The sequence below is a fragment of the Triturus cristatus genome, chromosome 5_2 (genome assembly GCF_964204655.1).
Source record: "Triturus cristatus chromosome 5_2, aTriCri1.1, whole genome shotgun sequence".
Taxonomy (NCBI): domain Eukaryota; kingdom Metazoa; phylum Chordata; class Amphibia; order Caudata; family Salamandridae; genus Triturus; species Triturus cristatus.
In genome coordinates, this window is record NC_140588.1 from 774,762,986 (window position 1) to 774,779,114 (window position 16,129).

Genomic DNA, 16,129 nt, shown 5'->3' on the forward strand with positions numbered 1-16,129 from the left:
TATTATCCCAAGAGAAGTCATCATCTGGAGAACATGTGTCTCTATGAAGTGCTGCAGAACTACATTTATTCACGGAAAGCTGCAGAAGACATCAACAGTGGAAAATATAAAGTTGTTGGTGAAGAAGGATGTTTGGTGAAGCAAACCAAAGGAAGTTTGATAAATCACCGGAAGCTGAGTTGCGACACAATCGACAAGAAAGAATTTTACTACTTGGCTCTTTTACAGTTGTTTAAACCATGGCGTACAGAGGATGAACTACTGGGAGAATTCCAGAGCTATGAAGATTCTTTTAATGCTTGCAAAGACAGCATACAATGCAGTACATTCTCAACTTATCTGCAAATGTTAAATGAAGAAATTGAACAGGAAACTACAATTGCAGCAGAAATAGCTAGAGACAGTTCTCAGGACAGCCAAAGTTCAGGAACATACAGTCAAGATCCCCTAGGACAACCAATCGTTGAAAATGAAGCATCAATAGCCATGAATGAAGTGGAAACGGCTATGAATCAAGCTCAAGAAGAATTTATAGACTTACAAAATTTGGAAAGACAACTGAATCAAGAGCAGCAACACATTTATGAAGAGATCAAAAACAAAATTGATCACGGATTTCTACATATAAAAAAAGAGTGCTCATGCACATCATTTCATCCAATCAGGATGTATGTAAGCGGACAAGCTGGCACTGGAAAAAGTTTCCTAATTAAAGTCATCAGAAGCTACCTAAAGCAAAAAACGGATTCTACTTTGTCTTGTGTGGTTACTGCTCCAACTGGGTTAGCAGCATATAACATAAAAGGAATCACCTTACATCGTTTGCTAATGTTACCAGTGGAGCATGAGAACAAAATACAATTCAACAAGCTAACAGGAGAAGCATCCTTGGAAGTTTCAAGAGTATTGAAGAAGATGCAAGTTCTCATTATTGATGAGGTGAGCATGGTATCAAACTTAATGCTTGCCTTTGTGCATTTAAGAATGCAGCAAATTTTGAAAACAGACTATGACGTGTTATTTGGTGGAAAACACGTCATAGTTTTTGGGGATCTTTTGCAACTTACTCCAGTTAAAGGACAACCAGTGTTTAATACTGTGACACATGAAGACACGAAGAAGTCATTGGGAAGCATTGGAAATACAAATATTTGGTCCTTCTTTGAGTACAAGGAACTTACAACTAATATGAGGCAAGCAAACGATGAAGAATATGGAAGTATTCTGAAAGATATCAGAATTGGACTACTCACAGAAGTTGGGAAAAAAGCATTACAGAGTCGGCTGCTACATAATTTATTTCCAAAGGAAGAAATAGTTGCAGAGAAAATATACAAGAATATTGCAGAAAACAAAAGTGTCATCTGCTTAATGCCAACTCTACGTGAATGCTCAATATTTAATGAGGAGCTTTTGAAATTGGAAAAGGAAGAGATCAGGAAATTGGAAGCAGTGGACAAAATTGAGGATGGAAGAATTACTGTCACAGTAACAGGCAAACTGAAAAATAAATTGGACTCACTAGAGAAGAACATCTCCAAAACAGCAGGATTAGAAAAAAATCTATATGTTTGCATGAACTGTAGAGTATTTTTAAGGAGAAATTTGGATGTTGAGAAAGGCTTAGTGAATGGAGCGATGGGAAGAGTTGTGGGTTTTATTAATTATCAGAAAAAAGAAGGAATTGAATGTTTACAGATAAAATTTGATCAGATAGATGAAGTTAAAGATATTTGTCGTTGTACAGTTCGTTTTATGCTTGTGAAAGACTTATATGTACGTAGGAAGCAGTTTCCGTTTTCTCTAGCATATGCTGTAACTATCCACAAGTCTCAAGGATTGACTGTAGATTGTGCATTTGTGAACATTGGTTCAACTGTGTTCAAAGAAGGTATGGCATATGTAGCTTTGTCACGAGTCAAAACATTATCAGGTTTATTCATGATAGACTTTGATGACTCAAAAGTTAGTGCTGATACAAACTGTGTAAAGGAGTATAATAGATTAAGAAGAAGCTATGCTCCTCATTTAGGTCAGTATCCTGTGTTGGAGAAACGTGTAGTTTCTCGTAAAAGGAGAAATGAGAATATCTGTAATGAAGATATAGAGAAGAGGAAAAAAAAGAGGAGTGATGTAATTGCAAGCAAAAAGAAAAAGGACAATGAAGAACAGGTTGTAGGATGTCATTTTGAAAATAGCTCTGGTGTCAACTGCTACGCTAATGTAGTGCTGAATGTTGCATTTTATCTGGAAAGTTTGCAAGAGCAGATAATAGTAAATCAGGGAAAAAGATTCTGTTCAGAGCTGAGTCTCCTTTTTCAAAAGCTGAGTAAAGATAAAACTCAAATAGAAAGTGCTACTGATATTAGAAAACTTTTAGATGTATGTTCAGGACGAACACAGTTTTCTCAAAATGAACAGCAAGATGCACACGAATTTTTGATGTATTTTCTTGAGGTAGTGGAAGAAGAAGGAGTTCCCATTGACATTTTTTTTGGTCTCTCTTATAAATGGGAACATAGTTGTGATAATTGTTATAATATATGTGGCTCTATTGTTGATAATGAAAGGTTTATTTATTTGACATTGCCAGAGAGTAAAACAGTCACTTTTGCAAAATTAGTTAAAGATGCTAATCATAGCATGAAATGTGGTGAGTGTAATTCTGACATGTTTTCAACATTAATTTTAAGGGAATACGGACAGTATGTAATTTTAATGATGCAACGATGTAGAGCTGATGGTTCAAAATTGGATACTTTAATAAAGAAGTTTACAGGACAGCAATTATCAATTTCAGGAAAAACTTTTGTAACTGTTGCAATAATTTTCCATGATGGACCTACTGTTACTTCTGGACATTACACAGTTTATCTAAAATGTGAAAAAGGCTGGACACTGTGTAATGATTCCCAATTGATTTTCAAACAACGTTTGCCTTTTGATTTAGCAAATTCCTATCTAATCTTCCTGAAACCTAAATTTTAGAGAGACTTGGCAAGATCTGGACAAAATAATTTTACCATTTTACTGGATTACCATTGCAATTTTGTAGAAAATATATTTTTAAAATTATCATTTGGCCTAAAGGAAAGATAACCAATTGTAATGTGGACTTTTTTAATTTTTAATGCAATTTTGAAAAACCAATAATTTATAGATAATCGGTAACTTCTGCACATTTTAAATTTTGGAATGCTATTGGACTGCCATTGGAAATTTTTTCAAAAATGATTTAAAAAATTACTATTTGGCCATGTGGAAAAGTAAGCAATTCTATTGTGGACTAAATAAATTATTCAAAAAATTTTCGTGAACCAAAATGTTACAGAGAATCGGTGAGATCTGGACAGATTAAACTTTAGAATTTTAATGGATTTCCCTTGGAAATTTATTCCAAAAAAAAAAAAAAAAATACTATTTGGCCTAAAGGAAATGAAATCAGATGTATTTTGGAGTTATTTGAGATATAATATTGTGATTATACTTCTGAAACAAACATATCAGACGGTATTTTAAAGAAATAAGTATTGTTTTTAGATGATATTTTTTTAGAATAATATGCATTTCTGTAATGATAAGTTTAAGTGAGAAGAGATTCTGGGCTTTTTTAATACAATCTTTGAGATTGTTATTTTTTTTTGCCCGCTGTAAAATGATGAATGCAATTGCTTTCACAATTTATAGTGAAATGCAATATATTCTGAAAACAGCAAAAATAAGGCAAAAATATTTTTTTGAAAAAAATGTAAATATGTATACTGTATTATAAATTGTTAAAAAAATATTAATACTTTTTTCTTTTTTTTCAGATCGATATAGAAAATTTTCGAAAACTACAACCATTTTTAAAACTATTTTTTAAAAAAACAAATGAATAAATATTTTTTTGAGTGAGTATGGTAAGTCAATAATAATAATTGTAGTCTCTCAAGGACCTTGTAATGTGATAATTGATTTTTAGTGTTTTTTTTAAAAAATAAAAAAAAGGTACGCGCACCGTACGCGTACGGTAAAAAAAAAAAAAAAAAGGTTTTAAAAAACATATGTAAAAAAAAGATGAAAGATAAGGTTGGCTCTTAAAAGAACCGTTGTGTTCATGCAGGGACAGAGAAAAGGAAGCATGGGAAAATCATTCAAAGCTACAAATGTGCTGATCTATTTTGTTGTTCACTAGGGAAACACTGGTCTCCCTATGACAAATTAGACCTTTACAAAATGTGCAATGAATATCAACCTTCCGAAATCGAAGGTTCATTTCCAGAGGGCCAGCAAAAGGAGATTCTCCCCCCACAGATGAAGGGCTCACCTGACCTGCAGAAGAAGGAGTAAGCCCTGCAGGTGATGGTCCAGGCTGAGCTGCTGTGGATGTACTGGCTCGTCTTTCTGAAGAGTTACCTCCAAAAAGATGACCATGTGTCCTTCTGTGTACATCCTGGAGGTGTCTCTTCATGGTGTGATTCCCAAAGGAATACTTCCTGTTAGGATTACCTCTAGAAAGTACACGCTTACACAGCTTGCAAGTAACTAAGGGTGCATTCACCTTTTGCTGGCCTTCTGGAAAAGTAAAATAATCCCAAACATAAGAAGGCTTTTGTTTCCTCGATCTCTGCCTCAAGACAGTGCTGCTGGTGCTAGCCTCACTCTCAGAAGAGCTCTGCTGTTCTGCCATCGTATCCCAAAGACAAACCAGCTCCTTCTCCCAAGGGATCACAAGCAGAAATGAGGGGAATGGGTGTGGTGTAGGAGAGTTCTAGAACTGAAAGTAGTTTCAACCAATCAAAAGTTGTGTTTCAAGATCACATGACCTACCGTACGCTTACGGTACGCTTACGGTACGCTTACGGCAAAAGTGCGCATGCGCGTAAAAAAGACACGCGCTTGCGCGCATGCGCATAACAGTCACTCCCCGGCACTTCCGCGTAACGTGCGCGTGTGGCGTAAGCGCGCACGCGTCCCACGCGCAGTACGCGCGGCTACGCAAAGTGCGTAACTATACGCAAGCAGCGTAGATAGATTACGGACGTTGCGTAAACCGTACGCTTACCGTGAGCTTACGGTACGCGTACTATAAAAAAAAAAAAACAAAAAAAAAAAAAAAATCTGGTAATAAATTTTACATGTTTATTTTAAAAAATATATTAAAAAAAAATATTTAAGGATTTTAAAAATTTAAGCATAGTCTTTATAAAATGAAAGAAAATTAAATTAAAAATATGTTTGAAAAAAATGAAGAATAAAAAAAAAAATTAGCATTTAAAAAACCTTGCAAATTCACTGAAAAAACCATGGGTTACACACACGTTATAGTTAGGAATTAGCATTTAAAAAACCTTGCAAATTCACTGAAAAAACCATGGGTTTCACACACGTTATAGTTAGGAATTAGCATTTAAAAAACCTTAGAAATTCACTGAAAAAACCATAGGTTTCACACACGTTATAGTTAGGAATTAGCATTTAAAAAACCTTAGAAATTCAGTGAAAAAACCATAGGTTTCACACATGTTATAGTTAGCTGGACATTTTACTCGTAAAAAACCAATGAAATTCCCCCGTTATAGTTAGTTCAGCTAACTATAACTCGCGCGCCCGCAATGCACTGCTGATGACGTCACATATTACATCACTCATGACATGGTCAGTGACATCACTCATGACATCACTGATGACATCTCAAATGACATCACTGATGACATCACTGATGACATCATCCTTGTGAAAGAGTGGCAGACCTCCTCTTCCCCTAATATAACCTTTGATACACACATTCAAAAATAGAGACTAAAATTTTCAAAACAATGGACATACCAATAACAGTTACAACAACCTCTTCAGTAATTCTAAGATCCACATACACATCCACTCATTCACCAACAGCCCTGTACAGTCACTCATACATGTACTCACTCATCATATGTACTCATACACCTATATATCCTGTTACACAATGCCACTCATCCATAGAGCTACTCACACACATAGTCACTCATGCTAATAAAGAATCAAACATACATTTACTTGCATATACAGTTATACACACACCACCACACTTACTTCTACGGAAACTTACACATACTTAGTCTTTTAAACAATCACTTATAGAAATACATACTTATTCATACAGGAACTCTTTCAATCTCTCACTCTCACATATACTCACTTATATACACCAATAGTCACATATACTAGTTTAAAACATATGTAGTTGCTCATAAAGACATTATTGAGACAGTCATTCACTCACTAACACACCCATACACACACTCATCCACCCATGCAGTCCTGCACACATGCTCTGTTCAACACATACAAACAGTGAGTCACTCATTCATGCACCTATGCACTACGTCATACCCCCCACCGAACCATGCAGACACTCAGACTAATACTCAAAAAACCAACTAATAACCTATATAGACACCCATGTAGCTACTCACCAACTCATGCAGCCACTTATACACAAAGTGAGAGACTGATACAGATATTTACATATTTAAACATTACTCACTAAGCCATGTATTCACTATGATACACTTAATCAGTCAGTTACACAATAAATTTTTCAAAAAGAAATCATCCATTTAGACAGTAATATACCCATTTATTCTTCCATCGACCTTGAGATATACATATATAAAACATATTTCATTTTCAGAAAAACACACATTCACTGGATGATGTCATCAGTGATGTCATCAGTGATGTCATTTGAGATGTCATCAGTGATGTCATGAGTGATGTCACTGACCATGTCATGAGTGATGTAATATGTGACGTCATCAGCAGTGCATTGCGGGCGCGCGAGTTATAGTTAGCTGAACTAACTATAACGGGGGAATTTCATTGGTTTTTTACGAGTAAAATGTCCAGCTAACTATAACATGTGTGAAACCTATGGTTTTTTCACTGAATTTCTAAGGTTTTTTAAATGCTAATTCCTAACTATAACGTGTGTGAAACCTATGGTTTTTTCAGTGAATTTCTAAGGTTTTTTAAATGCTAATTCCTAACTATAACGTGTGTGAAACCCATGGTTTTTTCAGTGAATATATATATATATATATATATATATATATATATATATCCATCCAAAAGGTTCCCTAGCCAGGAAACCCAGTTAGCACGCACCAAGCCATCGGTGGATGGTGAAACGCGTTGGTTCGTTTTAAGACTGGATACCTGCAAAGAAAAATAAAGAATTGGGATTGAACCAAGCAAACTGTGAGTGCGTGCTAACTGGGTTTCCTGGCTAGGGAACCTTTTGGATGAATTCATAATGGCACAGCTCGGCCTCAGCGTCGCACCGAATAATGAAGCGCCAGGGGGCCCTTGAACGGAGCACATTTGTGGAAATATATATATATATATATATATTGAGGGCACCTCGGGTGTGCTTCAACGCCTGACTACAGTGGAGCGGGTTTTTGTGCAGTGAGAGTGCAGTGAAGTGAATGAATGTAGATAAAAAACTGTCCAATGGGTCCCGAGCAGTTGGGGAAATGTAATCGCGGGACCTTGGCAGTATTAAAATAAAGCTTATTAGCAGATATATTTGGAGGTTAGGTTATGTCTCCAATTTCCTATGAGGTCTACATGTTTCAGCCAGATTAAAAGGTGTGCTGGCTTTCTTCAGGATCCATGTGTGTGGTGAAATAGTGGTGGTCAAGTGTTGCTTGTTGGACCAATATGTGTCGCACGTGCTAAGGTGCGTTTATTAAGAGAGAGGGTTTTCCTCAGGTTGCTCAAGTCCTGTTGGGAAGAAAAAGACAGACAAAAAACAAACAGACATAAACATATACATAGCGATAGCTTCTCTTAATCACACATGGTATTGTGACTGCATGAGTGTCGTCTCCGTACACTGTGCGGATAAAATTAGATGGAAGTGAAACGGATAGTGACACTCGTGAAGGAGTGGCTATATATAATGTCGTTATTTTGGAATTTGTTTGTTTGGATTATATATAATGTCGTTATTTATGCGCTATTGTGCCTTCAGAAAATAGCGTCCGGTTACAAAATGGCTCTAGTATGAGTGGTAAAATAAAAACGTGCAGAGAAGAAAAGGATGCTTACACCGAGATTATCAGCACGAGCACCATGAATCCTGTGAGGGGGCCGGACCTGTAGTCACACACTGTGCTTGTGGAGGAGGAGAGAAACAAAAGAAATGCTTTATGGCAAAGATCCCAAGCAGTGTGTGGTGTTACATCCACCAGCTAGGAAACAATGCCCACAAAGCCCCACTTCATCAAGATCTCTGGCCCACACTCCATACCTACTGCAGCCTGCTACCAGGATCCCGTTGATGTGGACCGGTAGCTGGGAGGCGGTTTAAATACCGTTTGGTTTCGCCAGGTGCTGCATGTTAGAGCGGGCGTGCCCTTCATTGCTGTTAGGTGATTCCATGAGTAGTGTGCTCTTTGAGTGGGGACTGAAGAAGGACTATGTGGGCTTCAGTTGGAGTGTTATAATTTTGTTACCAATAAAGTTATATGAACTGAAGTTTTATGTCAAAAAGTGTAGTTATTTCTAGAATAATGCTCGTGAGTTGTATTTGTGTATTTAGTCAATCAAATACTACGCTCCGGACGAGCGCGATGTGTGTTGTAAAAAGACACTGAAAACAGACTACCTGTGCTCCCGGTATAGTTGAAAGCTCCGTGTCAATAAAGATTGATTTAAAGTAAAGAGGAATTTTCGTGTCAAACAATGTTAGGGTATCATAAATGAAGCTCGTAAGTTATGGGTCACATGTACGTGTGACACTAGTAGGTCAATTCCTCTGCTCCAAACGAGCGGGATGGGTAAAAAATGTTTTGTACACTGTATCCGTTACTCCTGTGTCATAACTCATGAGAGGAAGGTGTGTTGGTAAAAGAGTGGTCATCATATGTGATTCGGAGCGATACTGGAAGGGTGGTACCTCCCAACGTAAATGTTGATATCATGCACATCAGGGCATGGAGTAAAGTTATCCATGGGCCTTCATGTGTGCGTGGGACCCGGTGTGTGGGCCTGGTAAGATGGTCTTTGGGGAAGGTGCAGGGTTAATAGTGTGTCCCAGAAGTGGTGATACTAGTTGTCCTCAACTGAGGGCCTATTCTCTGGTGCATGGGATACCATCTACAGTTGGGGTTCTCAGAATGTCTCAATTCAGGATGATTATGCACATCTGTGGCACAAAAGCGAAGTGGTATCAGCGATTGTTGAGGGAGTTCCACGCTATGTTGTCGTTGAGCCCTGTTATATGTGTGGACAGGCGGTAGATCCAGCGTTGTTCTTTCTGTAGTAGGACATTTTCATCTCCTCAGTTTGTTGACATCAATTTGCTCAATAACAGTCTATCTGAGGTCGTTGGGTGTGTGTCCTCTCTGGATGAAGTGGCATGTCATCCTTGTGGTGTTCCGCTTACAACGTATGTTACTACGGTGTTCGCCAATCCTCATCTTGATTTTTCTGCTTGTCATCCCGATGTAGCGGAGTTGACAGGGGCATTCAATGAGGTATACTACATGTGCTGAGTTGCAATTTTTATGTTATCTTTGGTACCATGTTTTGCCTCCTCTAGATCAAGTGTCTTCGTGGCTCTGGTTAGGTGGCAGATGCAGCAGCTCCCGCAGGGATAGTGTCCCACGATGTTGGGTAGGCCCCATGCGTTGAGGACATTGCTGTTTTCAGTGGCAGGGGATTTACTGGGGCGGGTGGACTCTAATCGGTCTTTCAGACTGCCCACTTTCCTGTATGAGAAGACTGGCATGTCCCATCTCAATGTGCCCGTATTCAGGATATGCCAGTTTTCCGGATGATTTTAGCTACTTTGTTTGAGGCTGAATTGTATGTAGTCACACAAGTGAGGGGGATGGTCTTATCCTCTTTTTTATTATTATCCTCGAGTAGAGCCTCTCTGTTTTGATTCCGTGCTCTCTTTTTTGTGGTACGGATGATTCTGTCCAGGTATCCGCATTGGCCGAGTTTGGTGGCCAGGTCTGCAGACTGTGTCTGGTAGTCCTGTGTTGAGCTGCAGTTTCTTCTAATGCATAGGAACTGGCCATGGGGGAGACTCTCCCTCAGTGGGTGAGGGTGGAAACTCTTGAAGTTCAGTAAGGAGTTCCTAGCCATGGGTTTATAGAATGTCATGGTCTGTAGTGAACCCTCTTTGGCTGCAATTGTCAGATCCAGAAAGGCCAAGCTAGTGGCGTTTGCTGAGCTGGTGAGTCTCAGGTATGGGTCCCGACTGTTTAGCCATGTTAAAAAAGTGGCTAGGGAGTCCTCTGTCCCAGTCCAGATCATTAGAATGTCGTCGATAGAACAACGCCAGAACTTAATGTGAGGACTGAAAGGGTTACGGGGGGAATGATGTGGGTTGTCTCGAAATGGTACATGTATAGTCCTGCTACGCTCGGGGCAAATGTGCTGCCCATCGAGGTTCCGTTGGTTTGGAGAAAAGATTTTCCCTCGAAGTAATTTTCTTTGAGGGCAAGTGTGGCACATTGTAGGATAAATTCTCTGGGCGTGGTATACTCCCTCGTGGTACCTTCCAACATCTGTTCCAGGACTCGCAGCGTGTCATCCTGTGGTAAGCTGGTGTAGAGGCTTTCTATGTCTAATCCCACCAGGAGTTGTGTATCTGGATTGAAACTCATATCCTTGATAAGGTTGAGTAGGTGTTGGTTGTCCTTGATATGTGTGGAGGATTTTTGCACCAAGGGATTGAGGTAGTAGTCAGAAAACCATGATAAGGGCTCCAGCAGGGAGTTTATTCCCGATACAATGGGGTGTCCTGGAGGTGGTCTGGTCTCCTTGCGGATTTTTGGCACTGTGTAAAAGTATGGTGTGCTCACTTTTTTGGTGCACAAATGCTTCCTGTTTGGAGATATGGTTTCTGGCTTCTGCTGTTTCCACTACGGAGATTATGGTATTTCTGAGTTCCTCTGCGGAGTCTCCCCTAAGTCGTTTATAATTCCGCTCGTCACTGAGGAGTCGTCGGCATTTGTTGGTGTACTCTACTTTGTCCTGTATAACTACGCCACCCCCCTTGTCTGTAGGTTTGATGGCGATGTCAGGGTTGCTCTGGAGGTTGCGTACAACCTCTCTGTCTTTGGCAGTGAAATTAGTGTAGGTCCTTGGTTCTGGGATCTCTACTATTGCTTTGTGGGTCACTTGTCTAAATGTCACAATCTCTCCCGGGATGCAAGAAGGGGGGGGACAGAAAGTGGACTTCAATTTCAAGCCAGTTTAGTTGGTATTGGGAATTTGCTCTCTGGATGTCTGTTGCTCAAAGAAAGCCTTGAGCTTACGTTTCCGAAAGAATTCAGCCAGCTCTATATGTAACTGTAACTTGTCAAGGCATGTTGTGGGGACAAAGGAGTATCCCTTGTTGAGTACTTGTTCCTCTGTAGGTGTTAGAGCGGTTGTAGATAGATTGAATACCAGGGAGGGTGTCTGCTGACTGCCATCTATTGTCTCAGTCTGCTCTGTCCTGGTTGCGGTTCTTTGGACTTGCTGTGTGTATTTGCATGCCCCGGGCCTGCTTCCTCTGCCCAGTGTACCCGTTGTTGGTCTCTCCTCCCTCCTCTTGATCTCCGTCCTCTCAACAAGGAAAGTGAAGCAGAGAATCTGTGAGCACAGGACCACTATTAGATGCAAAAAACAAACTACACGTCTAACAGAACACTTTCTTCAACACCATCATACATCTAACGACATGCGTTGGACGATAATTGAAACTGTGACTGGTACCAACACACAGAAATATCTGTATGAGAAAGAACAACGCTGGATACACAGATTGTCCACCCACAAACATGGTATGAACGATTGCATACCCTGGAACTCTGTGCAGAACAAGAAACCTCAATGTGCCATGTAATTTTAGTTGAACTACTGTTTTCCTTTTTGGAGTATTCCTCCAACGTGTGGAATGTCCTATTCCATGTAAAAAAAAACAATATTTTTTAACAATCACTCTCGACTCCTTTTTATCTTCTCACCTTTGACTAGCCATTCACCAGTAAAACCGACCTGTCCCTTTAAGAATTGTCTCCTCACTCCAGGCCAAGCCCACTAGTTATGTGATGTTTAACCAGGAAGTGAGGAGTATTTAGTTGAAGCTTTGCTGCCCATTCAGTAACATCCGGGCGCCTGGGGGAAGCACCGCAGGTTTGTGGCAGGTAGTCGGTGAGCTGAGGTAAGAGTGTGGAGGGAAGAGCTGGTGGCCATACACACGTGAGGCACTTAGAGTTGAGTGTTCTGACCAGGGCCGCCCGTGTTTTGTGTTTTTGTCCAACAGTAACGCAGCACCGTCTGCCTCCCTTATGAGCCCATGATACGATTCGATTAAGAATCGCGAGTGAGTTTTGAGTCTTTTCCTTATTTTCACCGTGTTTTGTTTTTAAATAATTTCTTTAGAGCACGCATGTCACAAATAGTCTTTTTCACGTGCGTCTGACCGCTCTGTAGAATTACACATCAAGTATGCTCATCATTGCTGTGTAGCCGTAAGACACCCACGACTTCCACAACGATTTAGTGGGTTGATGCTAATTTCGCATAATATGGAACGGATGTTCGGTTCCAATAATCACTGGCAATTACCGGGGCGTATAACTCAGACTGTGGTGATTATATGCGCAAAAATGAGAGTTCACACGGAAATGGGCACTGTTCACTCTAATTTTAAATAGATTTTTTTCTGATTGCCCAGAACTGTATGTTCTTTTTTCAGGTTCATCTGTACGCAGAGGACTCCCTGAACCCTTTTACCACCTTCGCAAGTATATGTAGGTGGCACACAGACGCTCCAGGGTTGGATGCACCTTAGTGTGTGTAGACCGCCCGGTGTGTCGATAGGTCCTGACGAAAACCTGTGACTACACTCAAAGGTTGAAACATGTAGACCATCAATTTTTGGATAATACTTTAGGTCAAATCAAACCTACATTAGTATTACACCTCACCACTTTTTTAACTGTGACCCTGCTGCTCCATATTAAATTCATTAGGGAGTACAGTAGGATTACTTTTAACTTTATTTCACTCACTCACACACGTCACTTACACGTACTGACATAATAACAAACCTGCTCCGCTGTAATCACACCCGGGTGGTGTTCGGCTGCTCGGGTGGACCCCGATGATGAAGCACGTCACCAACTAGGTTGGTGAGTGAGGGGTTTCATAAAAAAGAAATAATTTCTCTTTTTACTTCTCTGAGAACTCTCTAACAGATACTGAAGTCAGCCAATAGGGGGGGGGGTGCGGAAAGGATTTCGTTAATATCGTCCTCTGAGAAGGTCAGTTCGTCATTCTCCGCCATGGTGTAAGGCGGGTGTGTGTGATTTGTACTCTCACAGCTGTGCACTGCCTAAAATAATATAATCAAGCGAGAGAGGGAGGAAAAATGAGTTCACTTCCCCTGGTTCATAACTAAATATGAATGAGAACTAGCTAAAGGGTAGAAGCTAGATGTTCATGTCTGGGAGAAAAACAAATTGTTTTTATGAAGACCCTCATCCACCAATCTAGTTGGTGGCATGCTTCATCATCGGGTCCCTCCCAAGGTGCCGAGTGCACCTCGGGTGTGCTTCAGCGCCTGACTACAGCGGAGCGGGTTTTTGTGCAGTGAGAGTGCAGTGAAGTGAATGAGTGTAAATTAAAAACTGTCCAATGGGTCCCGAGCAGTTGGGGAAATTTAATCGCGGGCCCTTGGCAGTATTAAAATAAAGCAGCAGATATATGTGGAAGTTAGGTTATGGCTCCTATTTTCTATGAGGTCTATATGTTTCGGCCGGATTAACAAGCAGTAATTTACAATGCGAATAGCTCAAACACGCGTAAAGGCGAGACCTATTGCATTGCAAATGCTTGTTTACAACTGTCGCATAGAGTGTACACTGTTCTTAGAAGATTCTACTTAATTCTCTGGAGTGTATTTCTCATGAGAGTTTCATTGTTTGCAAACAGTGTGGTATAGAATAAACTCTCTCATTAGAGTTCTCTACTGATATCAACTTCATCTCTCAATGTAGGTTTGGTGCATGTCAGGGGTTTGATATAGATAAAAGCTGTTCACAGTAGGGCATTTGTTTTTGGAACTGACATACTATTTTAGGGAGTGCAAAAGTAGGTCGCACACTGCTCGTCACACCAGCAAGTTGCCCCAAAGGACTGTGGGAAATGTAGTGGCGACGGCGGGTACGCCTATGCCACGATGTGTAAAAAGAACAGTATGTGTTGCGTTAGCCATCCCTGGACACGTGTTTCGAGGTAGTTGCCTCTCGTCAGCAGGGAGCAGGTCAGTGTAAGGGGGTGCCGTGTGGACTGCCAAAATGTAATTAAAAACAGGTCAAGTACCTCTCATGGCGCGCAGGTGCAGATCCAAGGCTCGTCAGCCCGTTGGCTCAAGGGAGCCGTAATAAATTGTGCAAAAGTAGGTCGCACACTGCTCGTCACACCAGCAAGTTGCCCCAAAGGACTGTGGGAAATGTAGTGGCAACGGCGGGTACGCCTATGCCACGATGTGTAAAAAGAACAGTATGTGTTGCGTTAGCCATCCCTGGACACGTGTTTCGAGGTAGTTGCCTCTCGTCAGCAGGGAGCAGGTCAGTGTAAGGGGGTGCCGTGTGGACTGCCAAAATGTAATTAAAAACAGGTCAAGTACCTCTCATGGCGCGCAGGTGCAGATCCAAGGCTCGTCAGCCCGTTGGCTCAAGGGAGCCGTAATAAATTGTGCAAAAGTAGGTCGCACACTGCTCGTCACACCAGCAAGTTGCCCCAAAGGACTGTGGGAAATGTAGTGGCGACGGCGGGTACGCCTATGCCAGGATGTGTAAAAAGAACAGTATGTGTTGCGTTAGCCATCCCTGGACACGTGTTTCGAGGTAGTTGCCTCTCGTCAGCAGGGAGCAGGTCAGTGTAAGGGGGTGCCGTGTGGACTGCCAAAATGTAATTAAAAACAGGTCAAGTACCTCTCATGGCACGCAGGTGCAGATCCAAGGCTCGTCAGCCCGTTGGCTCAAGGGAGCCGTAATAAATTGTGCAAAAGTAGGTTGCACACTGCTCGTCACACCAGCAAGTTGCCCCAAAGGACTGTGGGAAATGTAGTGGCGACGGCGGGTACGCCTATGCAACGATGTGTAAAAAGAACAGTATGTGTTGCGTTAGCCTTGGATCTGCACCTGTGCGCCATGAGAGGTACTTGACCTGTTTTTAATTACATTTTGGCAGTCCACACGGCACCCCTTTACACTGACCTGCTCCCTGCTGACGAGAGGCAACTACCTCGAAACACGTGTCCAGGGATGGCTAACGCAACACATACTGTTCTTTTTACACATCGTGGCATAGGCGTACCCGCCGTCGCCACTACATTTACCACAGTCCTTTGGGGCAACTTGCTGGTGTGACGAGCAGTGTGCGACCAACTTTTGCATAATTTATTACGGCTCCCTTGAGCCAACGGGCTGAAGAGCCTTGGATCTGCACCTGCGCGCCATGAGAGGTACTTGACCTGTTTTTAATTACATTTTGGCAGTCCACACGGCACCCCTTTACACTGACCTGCTCCCTGCTGACGAGAGGCAACTACCTCGAAACACGTGTCCAGGGATGGCTAACGCAACACATACTGTTCTTTTTACACATCGTGGCATAGGCGTACCCGCCGTCGCCACTACATTTACCACAGTCCTTTGGGGCAACTTGCTGGTGTGACGAGCAGTGTGCGACCAACTTTTGCATAATTTATTACGGCTCCCTTGAGCCAACGGGCTGACGAGCCTTGGATCTGCACCTGCGCGCCATGAGAGGTACTTGACCTGTTTTTAATTACATTTTGGCAGTCCACACGGCACCCCTTTACACTGACCTGCTCCCTGCTGACGAGAGGCAACTACCTCGAAACACGTGTCCAGGGATGGCTAACGCAACACATACTGTTCTTTTTACACATCGTGGCATAGGCGTACCCGCCGTCGCTACTACATTTACCACAGTCCTTTGGGGCAACTTGCTGGTGTGACGAGCAGTGTGCGACCAACTTTTGCATAATTTATTACGGCTCCCTTGAGCCAACGGGCTGACGAGCCTTGGATCTGCACCTGCGCGCCATGAGAGGTACTTGACC